The 26,935-nt window shown below is 40.4% G+C and overlaps 49 non-coding genes across 49 annotated transcripts; 33 read left to right on the plus strand and 16 right to left on the minus strand.

Annotated features, from left to right (window-relative positions):
• Positions 1–283: 283 nt before the first annotated feature.
• On the plus strand, positions 284–397 carry LOC148077907 (U5 spliceosomal RNA). The gene has a single exon (XR_015711588.1). It is a non-coding gene; the product is annotated as a U5 spliceosomal RNA (small nuclear RNA).
• Positions 398–847: 450 nt separating this feature from the next.
• trnan-guu (transfer RNA asparagine (anticodon GUU)) lies at positions 848–921 on the minus strand. The gene has a single exon. It is a non-coding gene; the product is annotated as a tRNA-Asn (tRNA).
• A 408-nt stretch (positions 922–1,329) lies between these two features.
• LOC148077909 (U4 spliceosomal RNA) lies at positions 1,330–1,469 on the plus strand. Its single transcript, XR_015711727.1, has one exon. It is a non-coding gene; the product is annotated as a U4 spliceosomal RNA (small nuclear RNA).
• Positions 1,470–1,960: 491 nt separating this feature from the next.
• Positions 1,961–2,074, plus strand: LOC148077910 (U5 spliceosomal RNA). Its single transcript, XR_015711589.1, has one exon. It is a non-coding gene; the product is annotated as a U5 spliceosomal RNA (small nuclear RNA).
• A 212-nt stretch (positions 2,075–2,286) lies between these two features.
• Positions 2,287–2,400, plus strand: LOC148077911 (U5 spliceosomal RNA). Its single transcript, XR_015711655.1, has one exon. It is a non-coding gene; the product is annotated as a U5 spliceosomal RNA (small nuclear RNA).
• A 440-nt stretch (positions 2,401–2,840) lies between these two features.
• On the minus strand, positions 2,841–2,914 carry trnan-guu (transfer RNA asparagine (anticodon GUU)). The gene has a single exon. It is a non-coding gene; the product is annotated as a tRNA-Asn (tRNA).
• A 408-nt stretch (positions 2,915–3,322) lies between these two features.
• On the plus strand, positions 3,323–3,462 carry LOC148077913 (U4 spliceosomal RNA). The gene has a single exon (XR_015711728.1). It is a non-coding gene; the product is annotated as a U4 spliceosomal RNA (small nuclear RNA).
• A 461-nt stretch (positions 3,463–3,923) lies between these two features.
• Positions 3,924–4,037, plus strand: LOC148077914 (U5 spliceosomal RNA). The gene has a single exon (XR_015711590.1). It is a non-coding gene; the product is annotated as a U5 spliceosomal RNA (small nuclear RNA).
• A 426-nt stretch (positions 4,038–4,463) lies between these two features.
• Positions 4,464–4,537, minus strand: trnan-guu (transfer RNA asparagine (anticodon GUU)). The gene has a single exon. It is a non-coding gene; the product is annotated as a tRNA-Asn (tRNA).
• Positions 4,538–4,945: 408 nt separating this feature from the next.
• LOC148077916 (U4 spliceosomal RNA) lies at positions 4,946–5,085 on the plus strand. Its single transcript, XR_015711729.1, has one exon. It is a non-coding gene; the product is annotated as a U4 spliceosomal RNA (small nuclear RNA).
• A 491-nt stretch (positions 5,086–5,576) lies between these two features.
• LOC148077917 (U5 spliceosomal RNA) lies at positions 5,577–5,690 on the plus strand. The gene has a single exon (XR_015711591.1). It is a non-coding gene; the product is annotated as a U5 spliceosomal RNA (small nuclear RNA).
• Positions 5,691–6,140: 450 nt separating this feature from the next.
• trnan-guu (transfer RNA asparagine (anticodon GUU)) lies at positions 6,141–6,214 on the minus strand. Its single transcript has one exon. It is a non-coding gene; the product is annotated as a tRNA-Asn (tRNA).
• Positions 6,215–6,622: 408 nt separating this feature from the next.
• LOC148077919 (U4 spliceosomal RNA) lies at positions 6,623–6,762 on the plus strand. The gene has a single exon (XR_015711730.1). It is a non-coding gene; the product is annotated as a U4 spliceosomal RNA (small nuclear RNA).
• Positions 6,763–7,253: 491 nt separating this feature from the next.
• Positions 7,254–7,367, plus strand: LOC148077920 (U5 spliceosomal RNA). Its single transcript, XR_015711593.1, has one exon. It is a non-coding gene; the product is annotated as a U5 spliceosomal RNA (small nuclear RNA).
• Positions 7,368–7,579: 212 nt separating this feature from the next.
• Positions 7,580–7,693, plus strand: LOC148077921 (U5 spliceosomal RNA). Its single transcript, XR_015711656.1, has one exon. It is a non-coding gene; the product is annotated as a U5 spliceosomal RNA (small nuclear RNA).
• A 440-nt stretch (positions 7,694–8,133) lies between these two features.
• trnan-guu (transfer RNA asparagine (anticodon GUU)) lies at positions 8,134–8,207 on the minus strand. Its single transcript has one exon. It is a non-coding gene; the product is annotated as a tRNA-Asn (tRNA).
• A 408-nt stretch (positions 8,208–8,615) lies between these two features.
• On the plus strand, positions 8,616–8,755 carry LOC148077923 (U4 spliceosomal RNA). Its single transcript, XR_015711731.1, has one exon. It is a non-coding gene; the product is annotated as a U4 spliceosomal RNA (small nuclear RNA).
• A 492-nt stretch (positions 8,756–9,247) lies between these two features.
• Positions 9,248–9,361, plus strand: LOC148077924 (U5 spliceosomal RNA). Its single transcript, XR_015711677.1, has one exon. It is a non-coding gene; the product is annotated as a U5 spliceosomal RNA (small nuclear RNA).
• A 428-nt stretch (positions 9,362–9,789) lies between these two features.
• Positions 9,790–9,865, minus strand: trnan-guu (transfer RNA asparagine (anticodon GUU)). Its single transcript has one exon. It is a non-coding gene; the product is annotated as a tRNA-Asn (tRNA).
• A 408-nt stretch (positions 9,866–10,273) lies between these two features.
• LOC148077926 (U4 spliceosomal RNA) lies at positions 10,274–10,413 on the plus strand. The gene has a single exon (XR_015711733.1). It is a non-coding gene; the product is annotated as a U4 spliceosomal RNA (small nuclear RNA).
• A 491-nt stretch (positions 10,414–10,904) lies between these two features.
• On the plus strand, positions 10,905–11,018 carry LOC148077927 (U5 spliceosomal RNA). Its single transcript, XR_015711594.1, has one exon. It is a non-coding gene; the product is annotated as a U5 spliceosomal RNA (small nuclear RNA).
• Positions 11,019–11,460: 442 nt separating this feature from the next.
• Positions 11,461–11,534, minus strand: trnan-guu (transfer RNA asparagine (anticodon GUU)). The gene has a single exon. It is a non-coding gene; the product is annotated as a tRNA-Asn (tRNA).
• A 408-nt stretch (positions 11,535–11,942) lies between these two features.
• LOC148077929 (U4 spliceosomal RNA) lies at positions 11,943–12,082 on the plus strand. The gene has a single exon (XR_015711734.1). It is a non-coding gene; the product is annotated as a U4 spliceosomal RNA (small nuclear RNA).
• Positions 12,083–12,573: 491 nt separating this feature from the next.
• LOC148077930 (U5 spliceosomal RNA) lies at positions 12,574–12,687 on the plus strand. The gene has a single exon (XR_015711595.1). It is a non-coding gene; the product is annotated as a U5 spliceosomal RNA (small nuclear RNA).
• Positions 12,688–13,129: 442 nt separating this feature from the next.
• On the minus strand, positions 13,130–13,203 carry trnan-guu (transfer RNA asparagine (anticodon GUU)). The gene has a single exon. It is a non-coding gene; the product is annotated as a tRNA-Asn (tRNA).
• A 408-nt stretch (positions 13,204–13,611) lies between these two features.
• On the plus strand, positions 13,612–13,750 carry LOC148077932 (U4 spliceosomal RNA). The gene has a single exon (XR_015711769.1). It is a non-coding gene; the product is annotated as a U4 spliceosomal RNA (small nuclear RNA).
• Positions 13,751–14,242: 492 nt separating this feature from the next.
• Positions 14,243–14,356, plus strand: LOC148077933 (U5 spliceosomal RNA). The gene has a single exon (XR_015711597.1). It is a non-coding gene; the product is annotated as a U5 spliceosomal RNA (small nuclear RNA).
• Positions 14,357–14,799: 443 nt separating this feature from the next.
• Positions 14,800–14,873, minus strand: trnan-guu (transfer RNA asparagine (anticodon GUU)). Its single transcript has one exon. It is a non-coding gene; the product is annotated as a tRNA-Asn (tRNA).
• Positions 14,874–15,281: 408 nt separating this feature from the next.
• On the plus strand, positions 15,282–15,420 carry LOC148077935 (U4 spliceosomal RNA). The gene has a single exon (XR_015711770.1). It is a non-coding gene; the product is annotated as a U4 spliceosomal RNA (small nuclear RNA).
• Positions 15,421–15,912: 492 nt separating this feature from the next.
• LOC148077936 (U5 spliceosomal RNA) lies at positions 15,913–16,026 on the plus strand. The gene has a single exon (XR_015711598.1). It is a non-coding gene; the product is annotated as a U5 spliceosomal RNA (small nuclear RNA).
• Positions 16,027–16,468: 442 nt separating this feature from the next.
• trnan-guu (transfer RNA asparagine (anticodon GUU)) lies at positions 16,469–16,542 on the minus strand. Its single transcript has one exon. It is a non-coding gene; the product is annotated as a tRNA-Asn (tRNA).
• Positions 16,543–16,950: 408 nt separating this feature from the next.
• Positions 16,951–17,090, plus strand: LOC148077938 (U4 spliceosomal RNA). Its single transcript, XR_015711735.1, has one exon. It is a non-coding gene; the product is annotated as a U4 spliceosomal RNA (small nuclear RNA).
• Positions 17,091–17,581: 491 nt separating this feature from the next.
• Positions 17,582–17,695, plus strand: LOC148077939 (U5 spliceosomal RNA). Its single transcript, XR_015711661.1, has one exon. It is a non-coding gene; the product is annotated as a U5 spliceosomal RNA (small nuclear RNA).
• Positions 17,696–18,137: 442 nt separating this feature from the next.
• On the minus strand, positions 18,138–18,211 carry trnan-guu (transfer RNA asparagine (anticodon GUU)). The gene has a single exon. It is a non-coding gene; the product is annotated as a tRNA-Asn (tRNA).
• Positions 18,212–18,619: 408 nt separating this feature from the next.
• On the plus strand, positions 18,620–18,758 carry LOC148077941 (U4 spliceosomal RNA). The gene has a single exon (XR_015711771.1). It is a non-coding gene; the product is annotated as a U4 spliceosomal RNA (small nuclear RNA).
• Positions 18,759–19,250: 492 nt separating this feature from the next.
• Positions 19,251–19,364, plus strand: LOC148077942 (U5 spliceosomal RNA). Its single transcript, XR_015711600.1, has one exon. It is a non-coding gene; the product is annotated as a U5 spliceosomal RNA (small nuclear RNA).
• Positions 19,365–19,807: 443 nt separating this feature from the next.
• On the minus strand, positions 19,808–19,881 carry trnan-guu (transfer RNA asparagine (anticodon GUU)). Its single transcript has one exon. It is a non-coding gene; the product is annotated as a tRNA-Asn (tRNA).
• Positions 19,882–20,289: 408 nt separating this feature from the next.
• Positions 20,290–20,428, plus strand: LOC148077944 (U4 spliceosomal RNA). Its single transcript, XR_015711772.1, has one exon. It is a non-coding gene; the product is annotated as a U4 spliceosomal RNA (small nuclear RNA).
• Positions 20,429–20,920: 492 nt separating this feature from the next.
• Positions 20,921–21,034, plus strand: LOC148077945 (U5 spliceosomal RNA). The gene has a single exon (XR_015711601.1). It is a non-coding gene; the product is annotated as a U5 spliceosomal RNA (small nuclear RNA).
• Positions 21,035–21,476: 442 nt separating this feature from the next.
• On the minus strand, positions 21,477–21,550 carry trnan-guu (transfer RNA asparagine (anticodon GUU)). The gene has a single exon. It is a non-coding gene; the product is annotated as a tRNA-Asn (tRNA).
• Positions 21,551–21,958: 408 nt separating this feature from the next.
• LOC148077947 (U4 spliceosomal RNA) lies at positions 21,959–22,098 on the plus strand. Its single transcript, XR_015711736.1, has one exon. It is a non-coding gene; the product is annotated as a U4 spliceosomal RNA (small nuclear RNA).
• A 491-nt stretch (positions 22,099–22,589) lies between these two features.
• On the plus strand, positions 22,590–22,703 carry LOC148077948 (U5 spliceosomal RNA). The gene has a single exon (XR_015711662.1). It is a non-coding gene; the product is annotated as a U5 spliceosomal RNA (small nuclear RNA).
• A 426-nt stretch (positions 22,704–23,129) lies between these two features.
• On the minus strand, positions 23,130–23,203 carry trnan-guu (transfer RNA asparagine (anticodon GUU)). The gene has a single exon. It is a non-coding gene; the product is annotated as a tRNA-Asn (tRNA).
• A 408-nt stretch (positions 23,204–23,611) lies between these two features.
• LOC148077950 (U4 spliceosomal RNA) lies at positions 23,612–23,751 on the plus strand. The gene has a single exon (XR_015711737.1). It is a non-coding gene; the product is annotated as a U4 spliceosomal RNA (small nuclear RNA).
• A 491-nt stretch (positions 23,752–24,242) lies between these two features.
• Positions 24,243–24,356, plus strand: LOC148077951 (U5 spliceosomal RNA). The gene has a single exon (XR_015711602.1). It is a non-coding gene; the product is annotated as a U5 spliceosomal RNA (small nuclear RNA).
• Positions 24,357–24,798: 442 nt separating this feature from the next.
• Positions 24,799–24,872, minus strand: trnan-guu (transfer RNA asparagine (anticodon GUU)). Its single transcript has one exon. It is a non-coding gene; the product is annotated as a tRNA-Asn (tRNA).
• Positions 24,873–25,280: 408 nt separating this feature from the next.
• LOC148077953 (U4 spliceosomal RNA) lies at positions 25,281–25,419 on the plus strand. The gene has a single exon (XR_015711773.1). It is a non-coding gene; the product is annotated as a U4 spliceosomal RNA (small nuclear RNA).
• Positions 25,420–25,911: 492 nt separating this feature from the next.
• Positions 25,912–26,025, plus strand: LOC148077954 (U5 spliceosomal RNA). Its single transcript, XR_015711603.1, has one exon. It is a non-coding gene; the product is annotated as a U5 spliceosomal RNA (small nuclear RNA).
• A 442-nt stretch (positions 26,026–26,467) lies between these two features.
• Positions 26,468–26,541, minus strand: trnan-guu (transfer RNA asparagine (anticodon GUU)). The gene has a single exon. It is a non-coding gene; the product is annotated as a tRNA-Asn (tRNA).
• Positions 26,542–26,935: the final 394 nt, after the last annotated feature.

Below are 26,935 nucleotides of genomic sequence, written 5' to 3' on the forward strand. Positions count from 1 at the left end.
TACTGGGTGTTGGTGGTCCAGGATCTTCCGACAATTTTTACTGAGAACGCATTATACGAGTTAGTGAAATGATCTGTTTCAAACCAACATTTGTTAAAAAGTGACTTGAATACTTGAACATTGATATTTTTCATCAGCCAAATTGAATTTTTCAATTCCCATTCCCATTGCAGAATTTTTGGGGGATTCAGAACTATTTAGTAAGACGGCTCAGCGGGCCTCACCATTAGTTAAAGGCACATGATGGAGAATACGGCCTCTTCTCAAGCACTGGCTTATCAGTTCACTCGTGTTTCTCTTCAGATCGTATAAATCTTTCGCCTTTTACTAAAGATTTCCGTGGAGAGGGACAACATGAGTCTTTAATAATTTTTTGCTGCCCTTCTTTGGTGGGGCTTCATCATATGTTCAAGTAAAACAGCTGAATTTAGAAACTGTATGTTTATACGTTTCATGGAAGCATTTCCATCATTGAGCATCCTTAAAGTTTTGGTCACACTTGATCAAGTTTCCAACAGGCAGACAAAGCCTATCTGAGGCTGGGTTACTGTTATATTGGTTAAATGTCTTCCTGAATATTTGGTGCACCTGAAACAAAAAGTTTTGCTGCTTTGTTTTTGATGGAATACATTAGAGAGTATTGATTCAGAGATGGTGCTCTCAAATCTTGTCCATCCCTGGGTGGGCTTGAACCACACACCTTTCAGTTAACTGCCAAATGCACTAACCAATGTGGCCACAGAGACACATGCTAGGCAAGCATAGGCAAGCAAGGTTTATGTAACAAACACTATAGTTGTTTTTTTCAAAGTGGGAATTATATAAAGTCAACCTATTAAAACTAGGCCGTCCCTGGGTGGGCTTGAACCACCAACCTTTCGGTTAACAGCCGAACGCGCTAACCAATTGCGCCACAGAGACACATGCAAGACAAGCATAGGCAAGAAAAAAATTAAAATTGGTTTTTAATTGCACTGGGAATAATGTAAAATCCTTAGCTGCAGAAATGACACACACATTCTGGTTCACCTGATTTCTGATGTCCATCAAAGGCCTTGTTTGGGCAGTAGACAGCACATTAGTCTTACCTCCTGAGATCCGAGCCTCACACAGGGCACTAAAAAAAGTAGTTATTAACGTTTTACAGTTGCTGCTTCCTGTGAAGATGTTCCTAGTCTGACAAGGTATTTAACAATATGGAGAACATTCTTTCATGATGGCGATAACATTGTGTATCGTTGCCTATGAGGTTAATCGGAGGCCTAGGAAACCGTCATCTGGCATAGTGTGTAGCTACCAGGGGAGCCCATGCTTGGCATTGTGTATATTAGCTTTGCGCAGTGGCAGTATCGTAGCCCATGAGGTTTATCCGAGGCGCGATTATTGCTAGTTGAAAACTTTACCCAATACCCCGCCTTGACGACTTGAAATACAGTCGGCTATGGCAATTTTTGATGTCTCTCAGGAGACTAACTCGTTGTGTGAAATACAATGGAAAAAAGTTTACAGAATACACATGCACTAAATATGTATCAATGGAGGAGTTTTTGAAACGTTTTAAAATACATCTAGGAAGACTAACCTGTTGATGAATAGTTATATAGATGCAGATGAGTCTTGAAGATATTTTGGACCTCAGCTTCACTTTTCTAACTAGAATTGGCCAAATTCCAGGGGTACTGGGTGTTGGTGGTCCAGGATCTTCCGACAATTTTTACTGAGAACGCATTATACGAGTTAGTGAAATGATCTGTTTCAAACCAACATTTGTTAAAAAGTGACTTGAATACTTGAACATTGATATTTTTCATCACCAAAATTGAATTTTTCAATTCCCATTCCCATTGCAGAATTTTTGGGGGATTCAGAACTATTTAGTAAGACGGCTCAGCGGGCCTCACCATTAGTTAAAGGCACATGATGGAGAATACGGCCTCTTCTCAAGCACTGGCTTATCAGTTCACTCGTGTTTCTCTTCAGATCGTATAAATCTTTCGCCTTTTACTAAAGATTTCCGTGGAGAGGGACAACATGAGTCTTTAATAATTTTTTGCTGCCCTTCTTTGGTGGGGCTTCATCATATGTTCAAGTAAAACAGCTGAATTTAGAAACTGTATGTTTATACGTTTCATGGAAGCATTTCCATCATTGAGCATTCTTAAAGTTTAGGTCACAGAATTTTTGGAGGATTCAGAACTATTTAGTAAGACGGCTCAGCGGGCCTCACCATTAGCTAAAGGCACATGATGGAGAATACAGCCTCTTCTCAAGCACTGGCTTATCAGTTCACTCGTGTTTCTCTTCAGATCGTATAAATCTTTCGCCTTTTACTAAAGATTTCCGTGGAGAGGGACAGCATGAGTCTTTAATAATTTTTTGCTGCCCTTCTTTGGTGGGGCTTCATCATATGTTCAAGTAAAACAGCTGAATTTAGAAACTGTATGTTTCATGGAAGCATTTCCATCATTGAGCATCCTTAAAGTTTTGGTCACACTTGATCAAGTTTCCAACAGGCAGACAAAGCCTATCTGAGGCTGGGTTACTGTTAAATTGGTTAAATGTCTTCCTGAATATTTGGTGCACCTGAAACAAAAAGTTTTGCTGCTTTGTTTTTGATGGAATACATTAGAGAGTATTGATTCAGAGATGGTGCTCTCAAATCTTGTCCAGGTGTGTGGGCTTGTACCACACACCTTTCAGTTAACTGCCAAATGCACTAACCAATGTGGCCACAGAGACACATGCTAGGCAAGCATAGGCAAGCAAGGGTTATGTAACAAACACTATAGTTGTTTTTTTCAAAGTGGGAATTATATAAAGTCAACCTATTAAAACTAGGCCGTCCCTGGGTGGGCTTGAACCACCAACCTTTCGGTTAACAGCCGAACGCGCTAACCAATTGCGCCACAGAGACACATGCAAGACAAGCATAGGCAAGAAAAAAATTAAAGTTGGTTTTTAATTGCACTGGGAATAATGTAAAATCCTTAGCTGCAGAAATGACACACACATTCTGGTTCACCTGATTTCTGATGTCCATCAAAGGCCTTGTTTGGGCAGTAGACAGCACATTAGTCTTGCGTCCTGAGATCCGAGCCTCACACAGGGCACTAAAAAAAGTAGTTATTAACGTTTTACAGTTGCTGCTTCCTGTGAAGATGTTCCTAGTCTGACAAGGTATTTAACAATATGGAGAACATTCTTTCATGATGGCGATAACATTGTGTATCGTTGCCTATGAGGTTAATCGGAGGCCTAGGAAACCGTCATCTGGCATAGTGTGTAGCTACCAGGGGAGCCCATGCTTGGCATTGTGTATATTAGCTTTGCGCAGTGGCAGTATCGTAGCCCATGAGGTTTATCCGAGGCGCGATTATTGCTAGTTGAAAACTTTACCCAATACCCCGCCTTGACGACTTGAAATACAGTCGGCTATGGCAATTTTTGATGTCTCTCAGGAGACTAACTCGTTGTGTGAAATACAATGGAAAAAAGTTTACAGAATACACATGCACTAAATATGTATCAATGGAGGAGTTTTTGAAACGTTTTAAAATACATCTAGGAAGACTAACCTGTTGATGAATAGTTATATAGATGCAGATGAGTCTTGAAGATATTTTGGACCTAATTCCAGGGGTACTGGGTGTTGGTGGTCCAGGATCTTCCGACAATTTTTACTGAGAACGCATTATACGAGTTAGTGAAATGATCTGTTTCAAACCAACATTTGTTAAAAAGTGACTTGAATACTTGAACATTGATATTTTTCATCAGCCAAATTGAATTTTTCAATTCCCATTCCCATTGCAGAATTTTTGGGGGATTCAGAACTATTTAGTAAGACGGCTCAGCGGGCCTCACCATTAGTTAAAGGCACATGATGGAGAATACGGCCTCTTCTCAAGCACTGGCTTATCAGTTCACTCGTGTTTCTCTTCAGATCGTATAAATCTTTCGCCTTTTACTAAAGATTTCCGTGGAGAGGGACAACATGAGTCTTTAATAATTTTTTGCTGCCCTTCTTTGGTGGGGCTTCATCATATGTTCAAGTAAAACAGCTGAATTTAGAAACTGTATGTTTCATGGAAGCATTTCCATCATTGAGCATCCTTAAAGTTTTGGTCACACTTGATCAAGTTTCCAACAGGCAGACAAAGCCTATCTGAGGCTGGGTTACTGTTATATTGGTTAAATGTCTTCCTGAATATTTGGTGCACCTGAAACAAAAAGTTTTGCTGCAATACATTAGAGAGTATTGATTCAGAGATGGTGCTCTCAAATCTTGTCCAGGTGTGTGGGCTTGTACCACACACCTTTCAGTTAATTGCCAAATGCACTAACCAATGTGGCCACAGAGACACATGCTAGGCAAGCATAGGCAAGCAAGGTTTATGTAACAAACACTATAGTTGTTTTTTTCAAAGTGGGAATTATATAAAGTCAACCTATTAAAACTAGGCCGTCCCTGGGTGGGCTTGAACCACCAACCTTTCGGTTAACAGCCGAACGCGCTAACCAATTGCGCCACAGAGACACATGCAAGACAAGCATAGGCAAGAAAAAAATTAAAGTTGGTTTCTAATTGCACTGGGAATAATGTAAAATCCTTAGCTGCAGAAATGACACACACATTCTGGTTCACCTGATTTCTGATGTCCATCAAAGGCCTTGTTTGGGCAGTAGACAGCACATTAGTCTTGCGTCCTGAGATCCGAGCCTCACACAGGGCACTAAAAAAAGTAGTTATTAACGTTTTACAGTTGCTGCTTCCTGTGAAGATGTTCCTAGTCTGACAAGGTATTTAACAATATGGAGAACATTCTTTCATGATGGCGATAACATTGTGTATCGTTGCCTATGAGGTTAATCGGAGGCCTAGGAAACCGTCATCTGGCATAGTGTGTAGCTACCAGGGGAGCCCATGCTTGGCATTGTGTATATTAGCTTTGCGCAGTGGCAGTATCGTAGCCCATGAGGTTTATCCGAGGCGCGATTATTGCTAGTTGAAAACTTTACCCAATACCCCGCCTTGACGACTTGAAATACAGTCGGCTATGGCAATTTTTGATGTCTCTCAGGAGACTAACTCGTTGTGTGAAATACAATGGAAAAAAGTTTACAGAATACACATGCACTAAATATGTATCAATGGAGGAGTTTTTGAAACGTTTTAAAATACATCTAGGAAGACTAACCTGTTGATGAATAGTTATATAGATGCAGATGAGTCTTGAAGATATTTTGGACCTCAGCTTCACTTTTCTAACTAGAATTGGCCAAATTCCAGGGGTACTGGGTGTTGGTGGTCCAGGATCTTCCGACAATTTTTACTGAGAACGCATTATACGAGTTAGTGAAATGATCTGTTTCAAACCAACATTTGTTAAAAAGTGACTTGAATACTTGAACATTGATATTTTTCATCAGCCAAATTGAATTTTTCAATTCCCATTCCCATTGCAGAATTTTTGGGGGATTCAGAACTATTTAGTAAGACGGCTCAGCGGGCCTCACCATTAGTTAAAGGCACATGATGGAGAATACGGCCTCTTCTCAAGCACTGGCTTATCAGTTCACTCGTGTTTCTCTTCAGATCGTATAAATCTTTCGCCTTTTACTAAAGATTTCCGTGGAGAGGGACAACATGAGTCTTTAATAATTTTTTGCTGCCCTTCTTTGGTGGGGCTTCATCATATGTTCAAGTAAAACAGCTGAATTTAGAAACTGTATGTTTATACGTTTCATGGAAGCATTTCCATCATTGAGCATCCTTAAAGTTTTGGTCACACTTGATCAAGTTTCCAACAGGCAGACAAAGCCTATCTGAGGCTGGGTTACTGTTATATTGGTTAAATGTCTTCCTGAATATTTGGTGCACCTGAAACAAAAAGTTTTGCTGCTTTGTTTTTGATGGAATACATTAGAGAGTATTGATTCAGAGATGGTGCTCTCAAATCTTGTCCATCCCTGGGTGGGCTTGAACCACACACCTTTCAGTTAACTGCCAAATGCACTAACCAATGTGGCCACAGAGACACATGCTAGGCAAGCATAGGCAAGCAAGGTTTATGTAACAAACACTATAGTTGTTTTTTTCAAAGTGGGAATTATATAAAGTCAACCTATTAAAACTAGGCCGTCCCTGGGTGGGCTTGAACCACCAACCTTTCGGTTAACAGCCGAACGCGCTAACCAATTGCGCCACAGAGACACATGCAAGACAAGCATAGGCAAGAAAAAAATTAAAATTGGTTTTTAATTGCACTGGGAATAATGTAAAATCCTTAGCTGCAGAAATGACACACACATTCTGGTTCACCTGATTTCTGATGTCCATCAAAGGCCTTGTTTGGGCAGTAGACAGCACATTAGTCTTACCTCCTGAGATCCGAGCCTCACACAGGGCACTAAAAAAAGTAGTTATTAACGTTTTACAGTTGCTGCTTCCTGTGAAGATGTTCCTAGTCTGACAAGGTATTTAACAATATGGAGAACATTCTTTCATGATGGCGATAACATTGTGTATCGTTGCCTATGAGGTTAATCGGAGGCCTAGGAAACCGTCATCTGGCATAGTGTGTAGCTACCAGGGGAGCCCATGCTTGGCATTGTGTATATTAGCTTTGCGCAGTGGCAGTATCGTAGCCCATGAGGTTTATCCGAGGCGCGATTATTGCTAGTTGAAAACTTTACCCAATACCCCGCCTTGACGACTTGAAATACAGTCGGCTATGGCAATTTTTGATGTCTCTCAGGAGACTAACTCGTTGTGTGAAATACAATGGAAAAAAGTTTACAGAATACACATGCACTAAATATGTATCAATGGAGGAGTTTTTGAAACGTTTTAAAATACATCTAGGAAGACTAACCTGTTGATGAATAGTTATATAGATGCAGATGAGTCTTGAAGATATTTTGGACCTCAGCTTCACTTTTCTAACTAGAATTGGCCAAATTCCAGGGGTACTGGGTGTTGGTGGTCCAGGATCTTCCGACAATTTTTACTGAGAACGCATTATACGAGTTAGTGAAATGATCTGTTTCAAACCAACATTTGTTAAAAAGTGACTTGAATACTTGAACATTGATATTTTTCATCACCAAAATTGAATTTTTCAATTCCCATTCCCATTGCAGAATTTTTGGGGGATTCAGAACTATTTAGTAAGACGGCTCAGCGGGCCTCACCATTAGTTAAAGGCACATGATGGAGAATACGGCCTCTTCTCAAGCACTGGCTTATCAGTTCACTCGTGTTTCTCTTCAGATCGTATAAATCTTTCGCCTTTTACTAAAGATTTCCGTGGAGAGGGACAACATGAGTCTTTAATAATTTTTTGCTGCCCTTCTTTGGTGGGGCTTCATCATATGTTCAAGTAAAACAGCTGAATTTAGAAACTGTATGTTTATACGTTTCATGGAAGCATTTCCATCATTGAGCATTCTTAAAGTTTAGGTCACAGAATTTTTGGAGGATTCAGAACTATTTAGTAAGACGGCTCAGCGGGCCTCACCATTAGCTAAAGGCACATGATGGAGAATACAGCCTCTTCTCAAGCACTGGCTTATCAGTTCACTCGTGTTTCTCTTCAGATCGTATAAATCTTTCGCCTTTTACTAAAGATTTCCGTGGAGAGGGACAGCATGAGTCTTTAATAATTTTTTGCTGCCCTTCTTTGGTGGGGCTTCATCATATGTTCAAGTAAAACAGCTGAATTTAGAAACTGTATGTTTCATGGAAGCATTTCCATCATTGAGCATCCTTAAAGTTTTGGTCACACTTGATCAAGTTTCCAACAGGCAGACAAAGCCTATCTGAGGCTGGGTTACTGTTAAATTGGTTAAATGTCTTCCTGAATATTTGGTGCACCTGAAACAAAAAGTTTTGCTGCTTTGTTTTTGATGGAATACATTAGAGAGTATTGATTCAGAGATGGTGCTCTCAAATCTTGTCCAGGTGTGTGGGCTTGTACCACACACCTTTCAGTTAACTGCCAAATGCACTAACCAATGTGGCCACAGAGACACATGCTAGGCAAGCATAGGCAAGCAAGGGTTATGTAACAAACACTATAGTTGTTTTTTTCAAAGTGGGAATTATATAAAGTCAACCTATTAAAACTAGGCCGTCCCTGGGTGGGCTTGAACCACCAACCTTTCGGTTAACAGCCGAACGCGCTAACCAATTGCGCCACAGAGACACATGCAAGACAAGCATAGGCAAGAAAAAAATTAAAGTTGGTTTTTAATTGCACTGGGAATAATGTAAAATCCTTAGCTGCAGAAATGACACACACATTCTGGTTCACCTGATTTCTGATGTCCATCAAAGGCCTTGTTTGGGCAGTAGACAGCACATTAGTCTTGCGTCCTGAGATCCGAGCCTCACACAGGGCACTAAAAAAAGTAGTTATTAACGTTTTACAGTTGCTGCTTCCTGTGAAGATGTTCCTAGTCTGACAAGGTATTTAACAATATGGAGAACATTCTTTCATGATGGCGATAACATTGTGTATCGTTGCCTATGAGGTTAATCGGAGGCCTAGGAAACCGTCATCTGGCATAGTGTGTAGCTACCAGGGGAGCCCATGCTTGGCATTGTGTATATTAGCTTTGCGCAGTGGCAGTATCGTAGCCCATGAGGTTTATCCGAGGCGCGATTATTGCTAGTTGAAAACTTTACCCAATACCCCGCCTTGACGACTTGAAATACAGTCGGCTATGGCAATTTTTGATGTCTCTCAGGAGACTAACTCGTTGTGTGAAATACAATGGAAAAAAGTTTACAGAATACACATGCACTAAATATGTATCAATGGAGGAGTTTTTGAAACGTTTTAAAATACATCTAGGAAGACTAACCTGTTGATGAATAGTTATATAGATGCAGATGAGTCTTGAAGATATTTTGGACCTCAGCTTCACTTTTCTAACTAGAATTGGCCAAATTCCAGGGGTACTGGGTGTTGGTGGTCCAGGATCTTCCGACAATTTTTTACTGAGAACGCATTATACGAGTTAGTGAAATGATCTGTTTCAAACCAACATTTGTTAAAAAGTGACTTGAATACTTGAACATTGATATTTTTCATCAGCCAAATTGAATTTTTCAATTCCCATTCCCATTGCAGAATTTTTGGGGGATTCAGAACTATTTAGTAAGACGGCTCAGCGGGCCTCACCATTAGTTAAAGGCACATGATGGAGAATACGGCCTCTTCTCAAGCACTGGCTTATCAGTTCACTCGTGTTTCTCTTCAGATCGTATAAATCTTTCGCCTTTTACTAAAGATTTCCGTGGAGAGGGACAACATGAGTCTTTAATAATTGTTTGCTGCCCTTCTTTGGTGGGGCTTCATCATATGTTCAAGTAAAACAGCTGAATTTAGAAACTGTATGTTTCATGGAAGCATTTCCATCATTGAGCATCCTTAAAGTTTTGGTCACACTTGATCAAGTTTCCAACAGGCAGACAAAGCCTATCTGAGGCTGGGTTACTGTTATATTGGTTAAATGTCTTCCTGAATATTTGGTGCACCTGAAACAAAAAGTTTTGCTGCTTTGTTTTTGATGGAATACATTAGAGAGTATTGATTCAGAGATGGTGCTCTCAAATCTTGTCCCTCCCTGGGTGGGCTTGAACCACACACCTTTCAGTTAACTGCCAAATGCACTAACCAATGTGGCTAGGCAAGCATAGGCAAGCAAGGTTTATGTAACAAACACTATAGTTGTTTTTTTTCAAAGTTGGAATTATATAAAGTCAACCTATTAAAACTAGGCCATCCCTGGGTGGGCTTGAACCACCAACCTTTCGGTTAACAGCCGAACGCGCTAACCAATTGCGCCACACAGAGACACATGCAAGACAAGCATAGGCAAGAAAAAAATTAAAGTTGGTTTCTAATTGCACTGGGAATAATGTAAAATCCTTAGCTGCAGAAATGACACACACATTCTGGTTCACCTGATTTCTGATGTCCATCAAAGGCCTTGTTTGGGCAGTAGACAGCACATTAGTCTTGCGTCCTGAGATCCGAGCCTCACACAGGGCACTAAAAAAAGTAGTTATTAACGTTTTACAGTTGCTGCTTCCTGTGAAGATGTTCCTAGTCTGACAAGGTATTTAACAATATGGAGAACATTCTTTCATGATGGCGATAACATTGTGTATCGTTGCCTATGAGGTTAATCGGAGGCCTAGGAAACCGTCATCTGGCATAGTGTGTAGCTACCAGGGGAGCCCATGCTTGGCATTGTGTATATTAGCTTTGCGCAGTGGCAGTATCGTAGCCCATGAGGTTTATCCGAGGCGCGATTATTGCTAGTTGAAAACTTTACCCAATACCCCGCCTTGACGACTTGAAATACAGTCGGCTATGGCAATTTTTGATGTCTCTCAGGAGACTAACTCGTTGTGTGAAATACAATGGAAAAAAGTTTACAGAATACACATGCACTAAATATGTATCAATGGAGGAGTTTTTGAAACGTTTTAAAATACATCTAGGAAGACTAACCTGTTGATGAATAGTTATATAGATGCAGATGAGTCTTGAAGATATTTTGGACCTCAGCTTCACTTTTCTAACTAGAATTGGCCAAATTCCAGGGGTACTGGGTGTTGGTGGTCCAGGATCTTCCGACAATTTTTACTGAGAACGCATTATACGAGTTAGTGAAATGATCTGTTTCAAACCAACATTTGTTAAAAAGTGACTTGAATACTTGAACATTGATATTTTTCATCAGCCAAATTGAATTTTTCAATTCCCATTCCCATTGCAGAATTTTTGGGGGATTCAGAACTATTTAGTAAGACGGCTCAGCGGGCCTCACCATTAGTTAAAGGCACATGATGGAGAATACGGCCTCTTCTCAAGCACTGGCTTATCAGTTCACTCGTGTTTCTCTTCAGATCGTATAAATCTTTCGCCTTTTACTAAAGATTTCCGTGGAGAGGGACAACATGAGTCTTTAATAATTTTTTGCTGCCCTTCTTTGGTGGGGCTTCATCATATGTTCAAGTAAAACAGCTGAATTTAGAAACTGTATGTTTCATGGAAGCATTTCCATCATTGAGCATCCTTAAAGTTTTGGTCACACTTGATCAAGTTTCCAACAGGCAGACAAAGCCTATCTGAGGCTGGGTTACTGTTATATTGGTTAAATGTCTTCCTGAATATTTGGTGCACCTGAAACAAAAAGTTTTGCTGCTTTGTTTTTGATGGAATACATTAGAGAGTATTGATTCAGAGATGGTGCTCTCAAATCTTGTCCATCCCTGGGTGGGCTTGAACCACACACCTTTCAGTTAACTGCCAAATGCACTAACCAATGTGGCCACAGAGACACATGCTAGGCAAGCATAGGCAAGCAAGGTTTATGTAACAAACACTATAGTTGTTTTTTTCAAAGTGGGAATTATATAAAGTCAACCTATTAAAACTAGGCCGTCCCTGGGTGGGCTTGAACCACCAACCTTTCGGTTAACAGCCGAACGCGCTAACCAATTGCGCCACAGAGACACATGCAAGACAAGCATAGGCAAGAAAAAAATTAAAATTGGTTTTTAATTGCACTGGGAATAATGTAAAATCCTTAGCTGCAGAAATGACACACACATTCTGGTTCACCTGATTTCTGATGTCCATCAAAGGCCTTGTTTGGGCAGTAGACAGCACATTAGTCTTACCTCCTGAGATCCGAGCCTCACACAGGGCACTAAAAAAAGTAGTTATTAACGTTTTACAGTTGCTGCTTCCTGTGAAGATGTTCCTAGTCTGACAAGGTATTTAACAATATGGAGAACATTCTTTCATGATGGCGATAACATTGTGTATCGTTGCCTATGAGGTTAATCGGAGGCCTAGGAAACCGTCATCTGGCATAGTGTGTAGCTACCAGGGGAGCCCATGCTTGGCATTGTGTATATTAGCTTTGCGCAGTGGCAGTATCGTAGCCCATGAGGTTTATCCGAGGCGCGATTATTGCTAGTTGAAAACTTTACCCAATACCCCGCCTTGACGACTTGAAATACAGTCGGCTATGGCAATTTTTGATGTCTCTCAGGAGACTAACTCGTTGTGTGAAATACAATGGAAAAAAGTTTACAGAATACACATGCACTAAATATGTATCAATGGAGGAGTTTTTGAAACGTTTTAAAATACATCTAGGAAGACTAACCTGTTGATGAATAGTTATATAGATGCAGATGAGTCTTGTAGATATTTTGGACCTCAGCTTCACTTTTCTAACTAGAATTGGCCAAATTCCAGGGGTACTGGGTGTTGGTGGTCCAGGATCTTCCGACAATTTTTACTGAGAACGCATTATACGAGTTAGTGAAATGATCTGTTTCAAACCAACATTTGTTAAAAAGTGACTTGAATACTTGAACATTGATATTTTTCATCAGCCAAATTGAATTTTTCAATTCCCATTCCCATTGCAGAATTTTTGGGGGATTCAGAACTATTTAGTAAGACGGCTCAGCGGGCCTCACCATTAGTTAAAGGCACATGATGGAGAATACGGCCTCTTCTCAAGCACTGGCTTATCAGTTCACTCGTGTTTCTCTTCAGATCGTATAAATCTTTCGCCTTTTACTAAAGATTTCCGTGGAGAGGGACAACATGAGTCTTTAATAATTTTTTGCTGCCCTTCTTTGGTGGGGCTTCATCATATGTTCAAGTAAAACAGCTGAATTTAGAAACTGTATGTTTCATGGAAGCATTTCCATCATTGAGCATTCTCAAAGTTTTGGTCACACTTGATCAAGTTTCCAACAGGCAGACAAAGCCTATCTGAGGCTGGGTTACTGTTATATTGGTTAAATGTCTTCCTGAATATTTGGTGCACCTGAAACAAAAAGTTTTGCTGCTTTGTTTTTGATGGAATACATTAGAGAGTATTGATTCAGAGATGGTGCTCTCAAATCTTGTCCATCCCTGGGTGGGCTTGAACCACACACCTTTCAGTTAACTGCCAAATGCACTAACCAATGTGGCCACAGAGACACATGCTAGGCAAGCATAGGCAAGCAAGGTTTATGTAACAAACACTATAGTTGTTTTTTTCAAAGTGGGAATTATATAAAGTCAACCTATTAAAACTAGGCCGTCCCTGGGTGGGCTTGAACCACCAACCTTTCGGTTAACAGCCGAACGCGCTAACCAATTGCGCCACAGAGACACATGCAAGACAAGCATAGGCAAGAAAAAAATTAAAATTGGTTTTTAATTGCACTGGGAATAATGTAAAATCCTTAGCTGCAGAAATGACACACACATTCTGGTTCACCTGATTTCTGATGTCCATCAAAGGCCTTGTTTGGGCAGTAGACAGCACATTAGTCTTGCGTCCTGAGATCCGAGCCTCACACAGGGCACTAAAAAAAGTAGTTATTAACGTTTTACAGTTGCTGCTTCCTGTGAAGATGTTCCTAGTCTGACAACGTATTTAACAATATGGAGAACATTCTTTCATGATGGCGATAACATTGTGTATCGTTGCCTATGAGGTTAATCTGAGGCCTAGGAAACCGTCATCTCGCATAGTGTGTAGCTACCAGGGTAGCCCATGCTTGGCATTGTGTATATTAGCTTTGCGCAGTGGCAGTATCGTAGCCCATGAGGTTTATCCGAGGCGCGATTATTGCTAGTTGAAAACTTTACCCAATACCCCGCCTTGACGACTTGAAATACAGTCGGCTATGGCAATTTTTGATGTCTCTCAGGACACTAACTCGTTGTGTGAAATACAATGGAAAAAAGTTTACAGAATACACATGCACTAAATATGTATCAATGGAGGAGTTTTTGAAACGTTTTAAAATACATCTAGGAAGACTAACCTGTTGATGAATAGTTATATAGATGCAGATGAGTCTTGAAGATATTTTGGACCTCAGCTTCACTTTTCTAACTAGAATTGGCCAAATTCCAGGGGTAATGGGTGTTGGTGGTCCAGGATCTTCCGACAATTTTTACTGAGAACGCATTATACGAGTTAGTGAAATGATCTGTTTCAAACCAACATTTGTTAAAAAGTGACTTGAATACTTGAACATTGATATTTTTCATCAGCCAAATTGAATTTTTCAATTCCCATTCCCATTGCAGAATTTTTGGGGGATTCAGAACTATTTAGTAAGACGGCTCAGCGGGCCTCACCATTAGTTAAAGGCACATGATGGAGAATACGGCCTCTTCTCAAGCACTGGCTTATCAGTTCACTCGTGTTTCTCTTCAGATCGTATAAATCTTTCGCCTTTTACTAAAGATTTCCGTGGAGAGGGACAACATGAGTCTTTAATAATTTTTTGCTGCCCTTCTTTGGTGGGGCTTCATCATATGTTCAAGTAAAACAGCTGAATTTAGAAACTGTATGTTTCATGGAAGCATTTCCATCATTGAGCATCCTTAAAGTTTTGGTCACACTTGATCAAGTTTCCAACAGGCAGACAAAGCCTATCTGAGGCTGGGTTACTGTTATATTGGTTAAATGTCTTCCTGAATATTTGGTGCACCTGAAACAAAAAGTTTTGCTGCTTTGTTTTTGATGGAATACATTAGAGAGTATTGATTCAGAGATGGTGCTCTCAAATCTTGTCCATCCCTGGGTGGGCTTGAACCACACACCTTTCAGTTAACTGCCAAATGCACTAACCAATGTGGCCACAGAGACACATGCTAGGCAAGCATAGGCAAGCAAGGTTTATTTAACAAACACTATAGTTGTTTTTTTTCAAAGTGGGAATTATATAAAGTCAACCTATTAAAACTAGGCCGTCCCTGGGTGGGCTTGAACCACCAACCTTTCGGTTAACAGCCGAACGCGCTAACCAATTGCGCCACAGAGACACATGCAAGACAAGCATAGGCAAGAAAAAAATTAAAATTGGTTTTTAATTGCACTGGGAATAATGTAAAATCCTTAGCTGCAGAAATGACACACACATTCTGGTTCACCTGATTTCTGATGTCCATCAAAGGCCTTGTTTGGGCAGTAGACAGCACATTAGTCTTGCGTCCTGAGATCCGAGCCTCACACAGGGCACTAAAAAAAGTAGTTATTAACGTTTTACAGTTGCTGCTTCCTGTGAAGATGTTCCTAGTCTGACAACGTATTTAACAATATGGAGAACATTCTTTCATGATGGCGATAACATTGTGTATCGTTGCCTATGAGGTTAATCGGAGGCCTAGGAAACCGTCATCTGGCATAGTGTGTAGCTACCAGGGGAGCCCATGCTTGGCATTGTGTATATTAGCTTTGCGCAGTGGCAGTATCGTAGCCCATGAGGTTTATCCGAGGCGCGATTATTGCTAGTTGAAAACTTTACCCAATACCCCGCCTTGACGACTTGAAATACAGTCGGCTATGGCAATTTTTGATGTCTCTCAGGACACTAACTCGTTGTGTGAAATACAATGGAAAAAAGTTTACAGAATACACATGCACTAAATATGTATCAATGGAGGAGTTTTTGAAACGTTTTAAAATACATCTAGGAAGACTAACCTGTTGATGAATAGTTATATAGATGCAGATGAGTCTTGAAGATATTTTGGACCTCAGCTTCACTTTTCTAACTAGAATTGGCCAAATTCCAGGGGTAATGGGTGTTGGTGGTCCAGGATCTTCCGACAATTTTTACTGAGAACGCATTATACGAGTTAGTGAAATGATCTGTTTCAAACCAACATTTGTTAAAAAGTGACTTGAATACTTGAACATTGATATTTTTCATCAGCCAAATTGAATTTTTCAATTCCCATTCCCATTGCAGAATTTTTGGGGGATTCAGAACTATTTAGTAAGACGGCTCAGCGGGCCTCACCATTAGTTAAAGGCACATGATGGAGAATACGGCCTCTTCTCAAGCACTGGCTTATCAGTTCACTCGTGTTTCTCTTCAGATCGTATAAATCTTTCGCCTTTTACTAAAGATTTCCGTGGAGAGGGACAACATGAGTCTTTAATAATTTTTTGCTGCCCTTCTTTGGTGGGGCTTCATCATATGTTCAAGTAAAACAGCTGAATTTAGAAACTGTATGTTTCATGGAAGCATTTCCATCATTGAGCATCCTTAAAGTTTTGGTCACACTTGATCAAGTTTCCAACAGGCAGACAAAGCCTATCTGAGGCTGGGTTACTGTTATATTGGTTAAATGTCTTCCTGAATATTTGGTGCACCTGAAACAAAAAGTTTTGCTGCTTTGTTTTTGATGGAATACATTAGAGAGTATTGATTCAGAGATGGTGCTCTCAAATCTTGTCCATCCCTGGGTGGGCTTGAACCACACACCTTTCAGTTAACTGCCAAATGCACTAACCAATGTGGCCACAGAGACACATGCTAGGCAAGCATAGGCAAGCAAGGTTTATGTAACAAACACTATAGTTGTTTTTTTCAAAGTGGGAATTATATAAAGTCAACCTATTAAAACTAGGCCGTCCCTGGGTGGGCTTGAACCACCAACCTTTCGGTTAACAGCCGAACGCGCTAACCAATTGCGCCACAGAGACACATGCAAGACAAGCATAGGCAAGAAAAAAATTAAAATTGGTTTTTAATTGCACTGGGAATAATGTAAAATCCTTAGCTGCAGAAATGACACACACATTCTGGTTCACCTGATTTCTGATGTCCATCAAAGGCCTTGTTTGGGCAGTAGACAGCACATTAGTCTTGCGTCCTGAGATCCGAGCCTCACACAGGGCACTAAAAAAAGTAGTTATTAACGTTTTACAGTTGCTGCTTCCTGTGAAGATGTTCCTAGTCTGACAACGTATTTAACAATATGGAGAACATTCTTTCATGATGGCGATAACATTGTGTATCGTTGCCTATGAGGTTAATCGGAGGCCTAGGAAACCGTCATCTGGCATAGTGTGTAGCTACCAGGGGAGCCCATGCTTGGCATTGTGTATATTAGCTTTGCGCAGTGGCAGTATCGTAGCCCATGAGGTTTATCCGAGGCGCGATTATTGCTAGTTGAAAACTTTACCCAATACCCCGCCTTGACGACTTGAAATACAGTCGGCTATGGCAATTTTTGATGTCTCTCAGGAGACTAACTCGTTGTGTGAAATACAATGGAAAAAAGTTTACAGAATACACATGCACTAAATATGTATCAATGGAGGAGTTTTTGAAACGTTTTAAAATACATCTAGGAAGACTAACCTGTTGATGAATAGTTATATAGATGCAGATGAGTCTTGAAGATATTTTGGACCTCAGCTTCACTTTTCTAACTAGAATTGGCCAAATTCCAGGGGTAATGGGTGTTGGTGGTCCAGGATCTTCCGACAATTTTTACTGAGAACGCATTATACGAGTTAGTGAAATGATCTGTTTCAAACCAACATTTGTTAAAAAGTGACTTGAATACTTGAACATTGATATTTTTCATCAGCCAAATTGAATTTTTCAATTCCCATTCCCATTGCAGAATTTTTGGGGGATTCAGAACTATTTAGTAAGACGGCTCAGCGGGCCTCACCATTAGTTAAAGGCACATGATGGAGAATACGGCCTCTTCTCAAGCACTGGCTTATCAGTTCACTCGTGTTTCTCTTCAGATTGTATAAATCTTTCGCCTTTTACTAAAGATTTCCGTGGAGAGGGACAACATGAGTCTTTAATAATTTTTTGCTGCCCTTCTTTGGTGGGGCTTCATCATATGTTCAAGTAAAACAGCTGAATTTAGAAACTGTATGTTTCATGGAAGCATTTCCATCATTGAGCATTCTCAAAGTTTTGGTCACACTTGATCAAGTTTCCAACAGGCAGACAAAGCCTATCTGAGGCTGGGTTACTGTTATATTGGTTAAATGTCTTCCTGAATATTTGGTGCACCTGAAACAAAAAGTTTTGCTGCTTTGTTTTTGATGGAATACATTAGAGAGTATTGATTCAGAGATGGTGCTCTCAAATCTTGTCCATCCCTGGGTGGGCTTGAACCACACACCTTTCAGTTAACTGCCAAATGCACTAACCAATGTGGCCACAGAGACACATGCTAGGCAAGCATAGGCAAGCAAGGTTTATGTAACAAACACTATAGTTGTTTTTTTCAAAGTGGGAATTATATAAAGTCAACCTATTAAAACTAGGCCGTCCCTGGGTGGGCTTGAACCACCAACCTTTCGGTTAACAGCCGAACGCGCTAACCAATTGCGCCACAGAGACACATGCAAGACAAGCATAGGCAAGAAAAAAATTAAAATTGGTTTTTAATTGCACTGGGAATAATGTAAAATCCTTAGCTGCAGAAATGACACACACATTCTGGTTCACCTGATTTCTGATGTCCATCAAAGGCCTTGTTTGGGCAGTAGACAGCACATTAGTCTTGCGTCCTGAGATCCGAGCCTCACACAGGGCACTAAAAAAAGTAGTTATTAACGTTTTACAGTTGCTGCTTCCTGTGAAGATGTTCCTAGTCTGACAACGTATTTAACAATATGGAGAACATTCTTTCATGATGGCGATAACATTGTGTATCGTTGCCTATGAGGTTAATCTGAGGCCTAGGAAACCGTCATCTCGCATAGTGTGTAGCTACCAGGGTAGCCCATGCTTGGCATTGTGTATATTAGCTTTGCGCAGTGGCAGTATCGTAGCCCATGAGGTTTATCCGAGGCGCGATTATTGCTAGTTGAAAACTTTACCCAATACCCCGCCTTGACGACTTGAAATACAGTCGGCTATGGCAATTTTTGATGTCTCTCAGGACACTAACTCGTTGTGTGAAATACAATGGAAAAAAGTTTACAGAATACACATGCACTAAATATGTATCAATGGAGGAGTTTTTGAAACGTTTTAAAATACATCTAGGAAGACTAACCTGTTGATGAATAGTTATATAGATGCAGATGAGTCTTGAAGATATTTTGGACCTCAGCTTCACTTTTCTAACTAGAATTGGCCAAATTCCAGGGGTAATGGGTGTTGGTGGTCCAGGATCTTCCGACAATTTTTACTGAGAACGCATTATACGAGTTAGTGAAATGATCTGTTTCAAACCAACATTTGTTAAAAAGTGACTTGAATACTTGAACATTGATATTTTTCATCAGCCAAATTGAATTTTTCAATTCCCATTCCCATTGCAGAATTTTTGGGGGATTCAGAACTATTTAGTAAGACGGCTCAGCGGGCCTCACCATTAGTTAAAGGCACATGATGGAGAATACGGCCTCTTCTCAAGCACTGGCTTATCAGTTCACTCGTGTTTCTCTTCAGATCGTATAAATCTTTCGCCTTTTACTAAAGATTTCCGTGGAGAGGGACAACATGAGTCTTTAATAATTTTTTGCTGCCCTTCTTTGGTGGGGCTTCATCATATGTTCAAGTAAAACAGCTGAATTTAGAAACTGTATGTTTCATGGAAGCATTTCCATCATTGAGCATCCTTAAAGTTTTGGTCACACTTGATCAAGTTTCCAACAGGCAGACAAAGCCTATCTGAGGCTGGGTTACTGTTATATTGGTTAAATGTCTTCCTGAATATTTGGTGCACCTGAAACAAAAAGTTTTGCTGCTTTGTTTTTGATGGAATACATTAGAGAGTATTGATTCAGAGATGGTGCTCTCAAATCTTGTCCATCCCTGGGTGGGCTTGAACCACACACCTTTCAGTTAACTGCCAAATGCACTAACCAATGTGGCCACAGAGACACATGCTAGGCAAGCATAGGCAAGCAAGGTTTATTTAACAAACACTATAGTTGTTTTTTTTCAAAGTGGGAATTATATAAAGTCAACCTATTAAAACTAGGCCGTCCCTGGGTGGGCTTGAACCACCAACCTTTCGGTTAACAGCCGAACGCGCTAACCAATTGCGCCACAGAGACACATGCAAGACAAGCATAGGCAAGAAAAAAATTAAAATTGGTTTTTAATTGCACTGGGAATAATGTAAAATCCTTAGCTGCAGAAATGACACACACATTCTGGTTCACCTGATTTCTGATGTCCATCAAAGGCCTTGTTTGGGCAGTAGACAGCACATTAGTCTTGCGTCCTGAGATCCGAGCCTCACACAGGGCACTAAAAAAAGTAGTTATTAACGTTTTACAGTTGCTGCTTCCTGTGAAGATGTTCCTAGTCTGACAACGTATTTAACAATATGGAGAACATTCTTTCATGATGGCGATAACATTGTGTATCGTTGCCTATGAGGTTAATCGGAGGCCTAGGAAACCGTCATCTGGCATAGTGTGTAGCTACCAGGGGAGCCCATGCTTGGCATTGTGTATATTAGCTTTGCGCAGTGGCAGTATCGTAGCCCATGAGGTTTATCCGAGGCGCGATTATTGCTAGTTGAAAACTTTACCCAATACCCCGCCTTGACGACTTGAAATACAGTCGGCTATGGCAATTTTTGATGTCTCTCAGGACACTAACTCGTTGTGTGAAATACAATGGAAAAAAGTTTACAGAATACACATGCACTAAATATGTATCAATGGAGGAGTTTTTGAAACGTTTTAAAATACATCTAGGAAGACTAACCTGTTGATGAATAGTTATATAGATGCAGATGAGTCTTGAAGATATTTTGGACCTCAGCTTCACTTTTCTAACTAGAATTGGCCAAATTCCAGGGGTAATGGGTGTTGGTGGTCCAGGATCTTCCGACAATTTTTACTGAGAACGCATTATACGAGTTAGTGAAATGATCTGTTTCAAACCAACATTTGTTAAAAAGTGACTTGAATACTTGAACATTGATATTTTTCATCAGCCAAATTGAATTTTTCAATTCCCATTCCCATTGCAGAATTTTTGGGGGATTCAGAACTATTTAGTAAGACGGCTCAGCGGGCCTCACCATTAGTTAAAGGCACATGATGGAGAATACGGCCTCTTCTCAAGCACTGGCTTATCAGTTCACTCGTGTTTCTCTTCAGATCGTATAAATCTTTCGCCTTTTACTAAAGATTTCCGTGGAGAGGGACAACATGAGTCTTTAATAATTTTTTGCTGCCCTTCTTTGGTGGGGCTTCATCATATGTTCAAGTAAAACAGCTGAATTTAGAAACTGTATGTTTCATGGAAGCATTTCCATCATTGAGCATCCTTAAAGTTTTGGTCACACTTGATCAAGTTTCCAACAGGCAGACAAAGCCTATCTGAGGCTGGGTTACTGTTATATTGGTTAAATGTCTTCCTGAATATTTGGTGCACCTGAAACAAAAAGTTTTGCTGCTTTGTTTTTGATGGAATACATTAGAGAGTATTGATTCAGAGATGGTGCTCTCAAATCTTGTCCATCCCTGGGTGGGCTTGAACCACACACCTTTCAGTTAACTGCCAAATGCACTAACCAATGTGGCCACAGAGACACATGCTAGGCAAGCATAGGCAAGCAAGGTTTATGTAACAAACACTATAGTTGTTTTTTTCAAAGTGGGAATTATATAAAGTCAACCTATTAAAACTAGGCCGTCCCTGGGTGGGCTTGAACCACCAACCTTTCGGTTAACAGCCGAACGCGCTAACCAATTGCGCCACAGAGACACATGCAAGACAAGCATAGGCAAGAAAAAAATTAAAATTGGTTTTTAATTGCACTGGGAATAATGTAAAATCCTTAGCTGCAGAAATGACACACACATTCTGGTTCACCTGATTTCTGATGTCCATCAAAGGCCTTGTTTGGGCAGTAGACAGCACATTAGTCTTGCGTCCTGAGATCCGAGCCTCACACAGGGCACTAAAAAAAGTAGTTATTAACGTTTTACAGTTGCTGCTTCCTGTGAAGATGTTCCTAGTCTGACAACGTATTTAACAATATGGAGAACATTCTTTCATGATGGCGATAACATTGTGTATCGTTGCCTATGAGGTTAATCGGAGGCCTAGGAAACCGTCATCTGGCATAGTGTGTAGCTACCAGGGGAGCCCATGCTTGGCATTGTGTATATTAGCTTTGCGCAGTGGCAGTATCGTAGCCCATGAGGTTTATCCGAGGCGCGATTATTGCTAGTTGAAAACTTTACCCAATACCCCGCCTTGACGACTTGAAATACAGTCGGCTATGGCAATTTTTGATGTCTCTCAGGAGACTAACTCGTTGTGTGAAATACAATGGAAAAAAGTTTACAGAATACACATGCACTAAATATGTATCAATGGAGGAGTTTTTGAAACGTTTTAAAATACATCTAGGAAGACTAACCTGTTGATGAATAGTTATATAGATGCAGATGAGTCTTGAAGATATTTTGGACCTCAGCTTCACTTTTCTAACTAGAATTGGCCAAATTCCAGGGGTAATGGGTGTTGGTGGTCCAGGATCTTCCGACAATTTTTACTGAGAACGCATTATACGAGTTAGTGAAATGATCTGTTTCAAACCAACATTTGTTAAAAAGTGACTTGAATACTTGAACATTGATATTTTTCATCAGCCAAATTGAATTTTTCAATTCCCATTCCCATTGCAGAATTTTTGGGGGATTCAGAACTATTTAGTAAGACGGCTCAGCGGGCCTCACCATTAGTTAAAGGCACATGATGGAGAATACGGCCTCTTCTCAAGCACTGGCTTATCAGTTCACTCGTGTTTCTCTTCAGATTGTATAAATCTTTCGCCTTTTACTAAAGATTTCCGTGGAGAGGGACAACATGAGTCTTTAATAATTTTTTGCTGCCCTTCTTTGGTGGGGCTTCATCATATGTTCAAGTAAAACAGCTGAATTTAGAAACTGTATGTTTCATGGAAGCATTTCCATCATTGAGCATCCTTAAAGTTTTGGTCACACTTGATCAAGTTTCCAACAGGCAGACAAAGCCTATCTGAGGCTGGGTTACTGTTATATTGGTTAAATGTCTTCCTGAATATTTGGTGCACCTGAAACAAAAAGTTTTGCTGCAATACATTAGAGAGTATTGATTCAGAGATGGTGCTCTCAAATCTTGTCCAGGTGTGTGGGCTTGTACCACACACCTTTCAGTTAATTGCCAAATGCACTAACCAATGTGGCCACAGAGACACATGCTAGGCAAGCATAGGCAAGCAAGGTTTATGTAACAAACACTATAGTTGTTTTTTTCAAAGTGGGAATTATATAAAGTCAACCTATTAAAACTAGGCCGTCCCTGGGTGGGCTTGAACCACCAACCTTTCGGTTAACAGCCGAACGCGCTAACCAATTGCGCCACAGAGACACATGCAAGACAAGCATAGGCAAGAAAAAAATTAAAGTTGGTTTCTAATTGCACTGGGAATAATGTAAAATCCTTAGCTGCAGAAATGACACACACATTCTGGTTCACCTGATTTCTGATGTCCATCAAAGGCCTTGTTTGGGCAGTAGACAGCACATTAGTCTTGCGTCCTGAGATCCGAGCCTCACACAGGGCACTAAAAAAAGTAGTTATTAACGTTTTACAGTTGCTGCTTCCTGTGAAGATGTTCCTAGTCTGACAAGGTATTTAACAATATGGAGAACATTCTTTCATGATGGCGATAACATTGTGTATCGTTGCCTATGAGGTTAATCGGAGGCCTAGGAAACCGTCATCTGGCATAGTGTGTAGCTACCAGGGGAGCCCATGCTTGGCATTGTGTATATTAGCTTTGCGCAGTGGCAGTATCGTAGCCCATGAGGTTTATCCGAGGCGCGATTATTGCTAGTTGAAAACTTTACCCAATACCCCGCCTTGACGACTTGAAATACAGTCGGCTATGGCAATTTTTGATGTCTCTCAGGAGACTAACTCGTTGTGTGAAATACAATGGAAAAAAGTTTACAGAATACACATGCACTAAATATGTATCAATGGAGGAGTTTTTGAAACGTTTTAAAATACATCTAGGAAGACTAACCTGTTGATGAATAGTTATATAGATGCAGATGAGTCTTGAAGATATTTTGGACCTCAGCTTCACTTTTCTAACTAGAATTGGCCAAATTCCAGGGGTACTGGGTGTTGGTGGTCCAGGATCTTCCGACAATTTTTACTGAGAACGCATTATACGAGTTAGTGAAATGATCTGTTTCAAACCAACATTTGTTAAAAAGTGACTTGAATACTTGAACATTGATATTTTTCATCAGCCAAATTGAATTTTTCAATTCCCATTCCCATTGCAGAATTTTTGGGGGATTCAGAACTATTTAGTAAGACGGCTCAGCGGGCCTCACCATTAGTTAAAGGCACATGATGGAGAATACGGCCTCTTCTCAAGCACTGGCTTATCAGTTCACTCGTGTTTCTCTTCAGATCGTATAAATCTTTCGCCTTTTACTAAAGATTTCCGTGGAGAGGGACAACATGAGTCTTTAATAATTTTTTGCTGCCCTTCTTTGGTGGGGCTTCATCATATGTTCAAGTAAAACAGCTGAATTTAGAAACTGTATGTTTCATGGAAGCATTTCCATCATTGAGCATTCTCAAAGTTTTGGTCACACTTGATCAAGTTTCCAACAGGCAGACAAAGCCTATCTGAGGCTGGGTTACTGTTATATTGGTTAAATGTCTTCCTGAATATTTGGTGCACCTGAAACAAAAAGTTTTGCTGCTTTGTTTTTGATGGAATACATTAGAGAGTATTGATTCAGAGATGGTGCTCTCAAATCTTGTCCATCCCTGGGTGGGCTTGAACCACACACCTTTCAGTTAACTGCCAAATGCACTAACCAATGTGGCCACAGAGACACATGCTAGGCAAGCATAGGCAAGCAAGGTTTATGTAACAAACACTATAGTTGTTTTTTTCAAAGTGGGAATTATATAAAGTCAACCTATTAAAACTAGGCCGTCCCTGGGTGGGCTTGAACCACCAACCTTTCGGTTAACAGCCGAACGCGCTAACCAATTGCGCCACAGAGACACATGCAAGACAAGCATAGGCAAGAAAAAAATTAAAATTGGTTTTTAATTGCACTGGGAATAATGTAAAATCCTTAGCTGCAGAAATGACACACACATTCTGGTTCACCTGATTTCTGATGTCCATCAAAGGCCTTGTTTGGGCAGTAGACAGCACATTAGTCTTGCGTCCTGAGATCCGAGCCTCACACAGGGCACTAAAAAAAGTAGTTATTAACGTTTTACAGTTGCTGCTTCCTGTGAAGATGTTCCTAGTCTGACAACGTATTTAACAATATGGAGAACATTCTTTCATGATGGCGATAACATTGTGTATCGTTGCCTATGAGGTTAATCTGAGGCCTAGGAAACCGTCATCTCGCATAGTGTGTAGCTACCAGGGTAGCCCATGCTTGGCATTGTGTATATTAGCTTTGCGCAGTGGCAGTATCGTAGCCCATGAGGTTTATCCGAGGCGCGATTATTGCTAGTTGAAAACTTTACCCAATACCCCGCCTTGACGACTTGAAATACAGTCGGCTATGGCAATTTTTGATGTCTCTCAGGACACTAACTCGTTGTGTGAAATACAATGGAAAAAAGTTTACAGAATACACATGCACTAAATATGTATCAATGGAGGAGTTTTTGAAACGTTTTAAAATACATCTAGGAAGACTAACCTGTTGATGAATAGTTATATAGATGCAGATGAGTCTTGAAGATATTTTGGACCTCAGCTTCACTTTTCTAACTAGAATTGGCCAAATTCCAGGGGTAATGGGTGTTGGTGGTCCAGGATCTTCCGACAATTTTTACTGAGAACGCATTATACGAGTTAGTGAAATGATCTGTTTCAAACCAACATTTGTTAAAAAGTGACTTGAATACTTGAACATTGATATTTTTCATCAGCCAAATTGAATTTTTCAATTCCCATTCCCATTGCAGAATTTTTGGGGGATTCAGAACTATTTAGTAAGACGGCTCAGCGGGCCTCACCATTAGTTAAAGGCACATGATGGAGAATACGGCCTCTTCTCAAGCACTGGCTTATCAGTTCACTCGTGTTTCTCTTCAGATCGTATAAATCTTTCGCCTTTTACTAAAGATTTCCGTGGAGAGGGACAACATGAGTCTTTAATAATTTTTTGCTGCCCTTCTTTGGTGGGGCTTCATCATATGTTCAAGTAAAACAGCTGAATTTAGAAACTGTATGTTTCATGGAAGCATTTCCATCATTGAGCATCCTTAAAGTTTTGGTCACACTTGATCAAGTTTCCAACAGGCAGACAAAGCCTATCTGAGGCTGGGTTACTGTTATATTGGTTAAATGTCTTCCTGAATATTTGGTGCACCTGAAACAAAAAGTTTTGCTGCTTTGTTTTTGATGGAATACATTAGAGAGTATTGATTCAGAGATGGTGCTCTCAAATCTTGTCCATCCCTGGGTGGGCTTGAACCACACACCTTTCAGTTAACTGCCAAATGCACTAACCAATGTGGCCACAGAGACACATGCTAGGCAAGCATAGGCAAGCAAGGTTTATGTAACAAACACTATAGTTGTTTTTTTCAAAGTGGGAATTATATAAAGTCAACCTATTAAAACTAGGCCGTCCCTGGGTGGGCTTGAACCACCAACCTTTCGGTTAACAGCCGAACGCGCTAACCAATTGCGCCACAGAGACACATGCAAGACAAGCATAGGCAAGAAAAAAATTAAAATTGGTTTTTAATTGCACTGGGAATAATGTAAAATCCTTAGCTGCAGAAATGACACACACATTCTGGTTCACCTGATTTCTGATGTCCATCAAAGGCCTTGTTTGGGCAGTAGACAGCACATTAGTCTTGCGTCCTGAGATCCGAGCCTCACACAGGGCACTAAAAAAAGTAGTTATTAACGTTTTACAGTTGCTGCTTCCTGTGAAGATGTTCCTAGTCTGACAACGTATTTAACAATATGGAGAACATTCTTTCATGATGGCGATAACATTGTGTATCGTTGCCTATGAGGTTAATCGGAGGCCTAGGAAACCGTCATCTGGCATAGTGTGTAGCTACCAGGGGAGCCCATGCTTG

The sequence above is a fragment of the Callionymus lyra genome, chromosome 6 (assembly GCF_982586985.1).
Source record: "Callionymus lyra chromosome 6, fCalLyr1.hap1.1, whole genome shotgun sequence".
NCBI classification, from domain to species: Eukaryota; Metazoa; Chordata; class Actinopteri; order Syngnathiformes; family Callionymidae; genus Callionymus; species Callionymus lyra.